This window comes from Phalangium opilio, unplaced genomic scaffold (assembly GCF_054372755.1).
Source record: "Phalangium opilio isolate 3A_F unplaced genomic scaffold, DU_Popi_V2 ptg000009l_1, whole genome shotgun sequence".
NCBI lineage: Eukaryota > Metazoa > Arthropoda > Arachnida > Opiliones > Phalangiidae > Phalangium > Phalangium opilio.
In genome coordinates this window covers 2,229,753-2,237,432 of record NW_028324146.1, presented here as the reverse complement: position 1 = coordinate 2,237,432, position 7,680 = coordinate 2,229,753, and the positions used below count along the sequence as shown (strand labels likewise).

General features: G+C 39.2%; 1 long non-coding RNA gene across 1 annotated transcript; it reads left to right on the top strand.

The window, feature by feature from the left end:
* Window positions 1-1,069: 1,069 nt before the first annotated feature.
* On the top strand, window positions 1,070-2,397 carry LOC149713115 (uncharacterized). Its single transcript, XR_016369013.1, has 2 exons — window positions 1,070-1,721; window positions 1,883-2,397. It is a non-coding gene; the product is annotated as an uncharacterized LOC149713115 (long non-coding RNA).
* Window positions 2,398-7,680: the final 5,283 nt, after the last annotated feature.

The following is a 7,680-nucleotide window of genomic DNA, read 5'->3' as shown; positions in this document are numbered from 1 at the left end:
ATTACAATTAGGTTCAGATTTTATGGATAATTTGAAACAAGGACCTCTAACGAATCGCATAACGCTTTGCCTTCCTGTTGACAAAATTTCCGTTGCACGCTCTACAATTTTGCACCACGATTGTCACATCGCCAGCAACTTTTATCAAATCTCGCGCTAAATTTCATTCGGCATGGAACGTGCCACGAGAAATTTGTTAACAGGAAGGCTGGGCGTTACGCGATTGGTCAGAAGTGCTATTTTCAAATTATCCATTAAATCTGAATGAACCTAATTTGAATTTTAAAATCATTCGGAAATATTTGATTGATATGTTTCACTATGCAGAATGGTCTTATAATTGGTAGTAGAATCGATAAAAAAATCACTTGATTTTCCACTTCACCCTCCCTTTTAGAAAGATTTTTATAATCCCCTGCATCTTGGACAAATGACGACTCAAAACAAAACCTTCAAACTATTTACGGAATAACATGTTTGTTTCAAAAGTGTCATTAAAAGTTAGCATAGGCCTACTGGTTGATATCTATATCCCTTAGATGGCCTATATGGCTTTAAGGGTTGAACATGCCGCCATCTTTAAACAACAATGTTCTGACGAGTAACGCGGGCTCGATTTAGTGAATTTAGCTTAAGAGTCTCTTAAGGTTAAGATGTTTCTGTTTTTCTTCAAAGATAAGTTAAAGATTATCTGCTTGTTTTATGTTTTAACATACGGGAATTCCACCGAGTTTTAAAAAACAATCGTATTCAATTAGCTTTTGAATGGATCTCATAAACACTATAGCAGATAAGAAAACAGGGCACTAGGACCAAAGAACAGTCGGTACATGGGCAATGTTCTATGTATAAAATTGTGCACTATAAGGGGTCAACGTTCACAACTTGGGATTGGAGTGTTTACTGGATGACCCACTAAATTTAAGTAAGAAATTGAAAATGCTATTTAATTAAAGGGTTATCCGTTAAACATACTAATCCTAATGGTGGTTATTAGGGCAAAGTGTCATTGAACATTTTCGACTCAAAATCCATACCACCCTTTTTCGAAACAATGAACGCTGGAACTGAAAAACGCCCCACTTCCACTGTACAACTCTCATCAGAATGTTGACTAACAATCTGGCGATCATCTACACACTACCTTACCAAAGAAAGGAGCCAATCAGAACTCGTCCATGAGGGCGGAGTTAAAACTAGCTTTTGCTAAGCTTAGAGGACCAGTCAACTCCACCCCTCGATTATAGTAGCATCTAGGGGCATTTGTTTAAACTAAACCAGAGCCGAGACCAACTTTCTTAGGCTAACTATGAGACAACGTGAATCGCAAATGATGTACGCTCTCCCTACTGCCTCAGTTTTTACTAGTGCGGGGGAGAATCCCCCTCTGGCACGAGTATTGCACCGAATTTTCAAGATCTCTCTCCATAGCTTTGGCAACGTATGGCGACAGGAATAATGTGTGTTCGGGGCTTTTCATCCCCATCATTCCGATTTAGATTTTTTTAAAGTAAACACTTATTTGGTGACTCCACCAGAACAAACTCTAGTTGAAGCCACGAAAAAGGGTTAATAGACTCCGCCTCCTCCGAAGCGCGCGATAGTGCGGTGATTTAGGGATGGTACTAGCCTCCGTTCCTTCTAAAGACTTAAGCTGTCTGCTGCGAGTTCTACTGTTAAGTTAATATTTGTCAGTCTCGCTCAGAAGTTCAGAACTGGAGGTATGGCGTCTAGTAAAGAAATTTTAACCTCATGCTCGCTTTTTTAGCCACTATTGTTTCACCTTTTTATTATCCTACATATTCCGCACCAGTGTCCTTTCTGCTGGGGCAGCTTGTTTTTATTTGCCTTTCTTACGACTTAATGATCTCCACTTTTCCAGAACAATCTGAATTACCCAAAAATTACTTATCATACCTGAAATATACTGGAATGAAGGTGACATTGAACATTTCTCAATGGAGCTGATCCAAATTATTTTGAATACGTAATCGAGTACGCGAAAGTTCAGTGGAATTTTACTGGCGTTTAAAGTTTAATCGGGATTCGCCTACGTCAACCAAACCGTGACCTATAAATACTTGAATCGCGTTAATATCTAGACCGCACGCCGCATTGAAAATCAACTGTAAAAGGATCGTTTTTGTCTTTTACCCGTGAAATAAAAAAACGTTTACGAAGCGTGCCACCATACTAAAGACATTTAACTGCTGGAATGTTCCATAGATTAATGGTTTCAAAGTTCGCTTCCTTTGTTGTAATATTTATTAAAAGTCAGAAGTGATATAATTATTTCCATAGAAGTGTGTACTGTAATGTATGGGTACATCTTTTACCACAGTGTTCTGACTGTATGTAACACAATTACTGGGTAAGATAAAAAGATCAATTATGACACTTCTCGTTGTCGAATTGCAAAATTTCTTAATATAAGGTTTCTTCCAATGTTATAAATAGGGTTTTCGTCCGATTTTAATGGGCAACTCTAAAACCACGCTACTCCTTGGTGTTTAATCTTATAGACCGTTACATTAAATACTTGCAGAGAAACCAACTCACAGGATAGTGTCCGCCACATTAGGCTAATTCCCTCGCTCCAAGAAGTAACACTAGATGGAGTTCGCGCTCACTACACGCGGGAGGCTAGTCGACTCACACTACCGCTTGCTGTGCTTCTAGACGCGAGGAAACTAGCCTAATATGGCCGCCCCCGCCCTGTGCTGTTTGCTTTATCTATATCATTATAGGAATGACGTATTGGCTCTATGTCACTAGGGGTCACTTCCACCAAAAAACATTTACAATAAACAAGTTGGTTGGCGCATGGGTGGAATGCGGTAGAGGAGTAGAAAGCTGGGAAGGATATTCTCACTTAGAAAGTTTTCCACTCAGCTTCCAACATGCGCGCGCATCTTTGGTTCAAATATGGTGAAAAGGATATGAGAAGAAAAATTAAATAAAAAAGAAGAGGTAGAACTCCTTAAATGTCTTGCCAAAGTTGACAGTTTCTCGGTCGGGATTGTGGAGCACTCCTGTAAGTCAAACTTCTGGGCGACAAAGTTTGAGCGAATATGACACATATCGGCGATCCTACCCTATAGGTGCCGACTGCCCGTGTCCGCCGGGGGTGACATGACGCCAACACCCCTTCTGTAACCTCTCTAGTGAACTTCGTTTCCCTCTCTGATTAATCACCTACTGAGCCGTTATTAATGGTATCCTTGCATTAAAACTAATCCAAAAATAAAAGCTCTTAATTTCTACTCCTCTTCTTTGAAACCTCTTTGGTCTGTGGAAATGATATTTTACTTGGGGGCACACTTTCATAAACTTATGTCATTGATTTTGTACTTATGGTGTAAAGATATTTCGTGCAATGGATTTTCAGATTTCAAGATATCTGCGAGAGTTAAACAAAGCGTTCATAAAAATTTTAATGGAGTACGATTATTTGAGATTTATGCCAATGTTTTAAAATTTTTGACGAATAGGGCAATATTTTGGGGTTTAGAAGATGATTTTGGAATTGGAATTTTATAGGTATTTTAGGCATAAGGTAGGTAGTTTAGGGTTTTTGCAGATATTTTGAAAGTTCAAACAAGATTTCAGAATTTCAGCCTAGAGGGAGATTTTGAGATTTGAAATAATATGCCAGATCAAATGAACAGTATTGTATTCTTTGATTTTCTTGTAAGTGTATGTACATTTAAATTTATTCTTAGTGTTTTCGACAAGAATAAAAAAACGCTTTCTCAGGAAATATTAGCTCGTTTGAATCACGTGAATTGGGAGGACTAGCTCTTTCGCAGAATGGATTCGCCTTAATTATTCCGGGTAAACAATATTACAACCAATGCACTCACTATACGTATTGTGTAACTCAAGTTCTTGCGTACCGGAGCAGAAATTTTCCTAATTGCTTTAGGGTTTTTGGCCTTAAAACATAACTTATAGCTTCAATGCATATAGATATAAGTAACATATTAATTATAAGTATAAAATGCTCTAATTGTATAATAACATAATAACATAAGTTCTGTTCCACAAGTTTGCCACTGGTTACAAACTAGAGCTTGTCATGAAGTGACGTAGGTCATAGACCGTGGTAAAGCGACGCCGGGTAGGGCGCTGTCAAAGGCTTAGTACAGACCAAATAGGAAGATGGACTGAAAAACCGAGTGTAGTTCACGAAATAGCTATCGGTAAGTCTCTACCATTACCAAGTATAGGTAGTGTCATATTTATGGAACAAATCTTATAAACTTATGATATGATAATAATATAAGCCATTAATGGAAACCCACACGAAAGCCTGTAGCCTTTGAGTTACAATGCCCCATGTCACGGCTAACCAATAGCACCCTGTACTTACTATTAACGTTAATATCAGCATGTTTTGATGGGGTAACATCACGGAGGAAAACTCCATTAACACGATAAATATCGTAGTAATATACAGTTGTTTGAGTTTCCTGAAACGTTTTTACTCAAAACACGGGAACAAACCTTCGTTAGTGAATTTAGCAATGCGGTAGAATCATACTTATTGTTGTTATATTGACAATAGATCATTACAATTAGTTTAAGTGGTCTTTTCACTAACTGCTTTTGTAACTTCCACCGCAGTTAATTAACACTTCCTTCCGAAGCAGAACTATTTTCGTCGGAGTGAGGAAAACGATAACGTAATATCAAAGCGCAGATTGGGCTAGCAAAGAAGCTATAGAGAACAAGTCGGGAAAACCAAAATATTACCTCTCCGTGTCGAGAAGATTATATAACCTTAAGTATCCAATGAAAACGTCGACCTTTTTGCCCTCATCCTTTCCCGCGCTTTGCGCTTCCGCATTTCATACTTACTCTCAACATTATCTTCCTCCATTTTACATATAAAAATCAAATACTCACAAAAAGAAGTGGCAAAAACCTGCTGGCTCTTTACAACCACTTAATTTGACTTAATATCCAATTTCCAACAACAATAATATACCGGTAGTTTAATTGACAACCTACTAGCATCGAAATTCTCGTTAAGAATGGCTCCCGCGGATAAAAAACGGCAATTTTCAACTAGGTGGGCGTTATCTCATTAGATTTGAAAAATATCATTTGTCTTTTTTACCAATGCCTAACCGTTTGGATTTTTTAAAGCTTTCTAGCACCAAAAAATATTTTTGAATGAGGATAAAAAAGGTCTGTCCTCTCTTAATTTTTAAAGCTTTTCTCATGATTACTCTATACAACAGTAACAAGGAGTATAAACCCATTAGTGGAAACAGTATTTTTTTCCCAAAACAATCTCGCTTATGTTTATGCAATGAATGAAATATATCACAATGCACGGGCCTTGATAGATATAGGAGGCAATGTAGGAAATATATCGCATGCACGGACCTTGGTAGATATAGGAGGCAATGATAATCTCTCTCTTTGCACGAGAGGTTTATCTTTAATATTTAAATAAATATAATTATTTTTAATTATTTTAATCTTCAATAATTAACATTAATAATAGTTAAATCGTTTAAAATAAAGTTATACCTATTATCATCTCAAACTTTGCTAATATTGACGTTTAAAGTGAAGGGTACCCCTCTTGCCCGCTTTTTTCAAATTTGGGGTATATATACGATTCGTTTCCATTATAATAGTAAGGAAAAAGCGCAATTGCGAAAACCTTTGGTGGCGATCCCACCTTAGGGAGGCTAGACGTTTCTCGTAACCCTAGCTGATCGCCGCGTATATCCTAAAACCAAACGATGATAATGGAGTAGAAGCCAATGATACAGATTGGTGTCTATGTGGAATAGACGGAAGACCAGTGGATGGTGGTGTTAGAAGCCAGTGTAAGTGCAGACTGGTGTCAATGTGGGATTGACAAAGAACAGAAGATGGTGGTGATTGGAAGCCAGTATATACAGACTGGTGTCCAAGTCGAATGGACGAAGACCAGAAGATGGTGGTGATTAGAAGCCAGTAAGAACAGACTGGTGTCCGTGTGGGATGGACAAAGACCAGAAGATGGTGGTGTGAGAACTCAAATAGAGGAGCCATTTCCGTGACTGTGAAAGCAGTTCGGAAATGGCGAACACGTTTGCTCCGATACGCAAACTGCGAACGCGGTCACGTGGGTGTAACAACAGACAGACACACAGACACACAGACACACAGACACACAGACAGACACACAGACAGACACACAGACACGGCCGTTACAGAACCTCTCCTGGACTACGTCACACGGAGAGGTAAAAATCGAGATAAGGCATCGATATCATCATACTGGACACTAAGAAATGGTTTCATCCACCCCGGCAACTCACGTTCTCTTATTTTTATTTACCTTTGGTACTATAAGACCCTTTTCAAAAGTTGAGGTGAAATAGAGTCTGGTGTTTGGCCACCTTTGTTTCAGATATGGCTTCGAACAAAAGGGCTTTGGCACCCTGTCTAACCATGGAGCCTGTATCTCGTGTTTAAGATGCAGGTTCCATGATCCAACACTGCGACACCCTTTTCTATAGCCTATTGGTGTGCGGGTAAGCTTTTGAGGAGCAAGTCGGGTCCCGAAAAGGACTTTTCAAAATACCCGAAACTGCAGAAAAATATTTCGACCTTCTACCCGTGCCAAGTTCATGTTGATCGTCGGGTTATTTGTGGATAGTTAACAGGAAAGGAGAGAAATGGTTTATAGAGTTTATGGACCACTAGCTGTTACCCGCGGCGTCGCTCGCGTGTAATAAGAACTTCCATCAAAATAATATAAAGAATGGGTAGATTTTACTGATGACTAATATTTTTGAAGCACCCTAGGAGCGAAGACACTCGGCGTTGCCCGTCAGCCCCTAGGGATGCATTTTTTATTACTTTTCACGCGGATATTACTCCATAAAGAAGGGTTTTCAAATTTCTGGCCGCCATTTAAAAAGATGGCAACAAATCGAACCCGAAAGACCACTCAGCCCGTCTATAGGTTAAAGGAAACCAGTGTACTAAAAATTTGCGAAATCGGTTGAAACGCACGGACTTTGTTGAATAGAGAAAATTTTTTACATTTCTGGGCGCCATTTTTTAAGATGGTGGCGGATTAGAAAAATCTTTCTTAGTACGCGCCTACTACTTAAGAGTAACGTTCCTGCAAATTTTCAGCCTTCTAGGGCAAGCGGTTTGGGCTGGGCGTTGATTATCAGTCAGTCAGTCAGGACTTTGATTTATATAGATATAGATTTGGGAAACTACATACAGGGAAATCAACACACAGGGGCGAGGACTCCTTTGTGGTTTTCTCCCTTGCACCTAGAAGCAACGCTAGACGGAGCCAGAAGTTAAGCTATCCAACTCCTACTGCCTCTAGTGGTGCTTAACGCTTATTGGCGAGAAGAAGAAACCCAAATAGAATGAATACACCGCTTCCATATAACTAAGAGGGAAAGAAACTGCGCTGTAAGCTTGGGGCTCCATGAAAGTGCGCAGAGACGGCAAGGGACTAACCCCCTTGCACGTCCCGATACTGAGAGTTATATACCCCTTTTTTCCATCGAAAGGGTCTATTGCGGCCTCGCCACTGTGTGTTTGTTTCTCTACATGTAATTACCGAAATGGTCTATTCAAATAAAATTATTACAGACGACATATTTAATTGCTCGTACAAATTATCCCAGCATAACACCAGGGAAACAT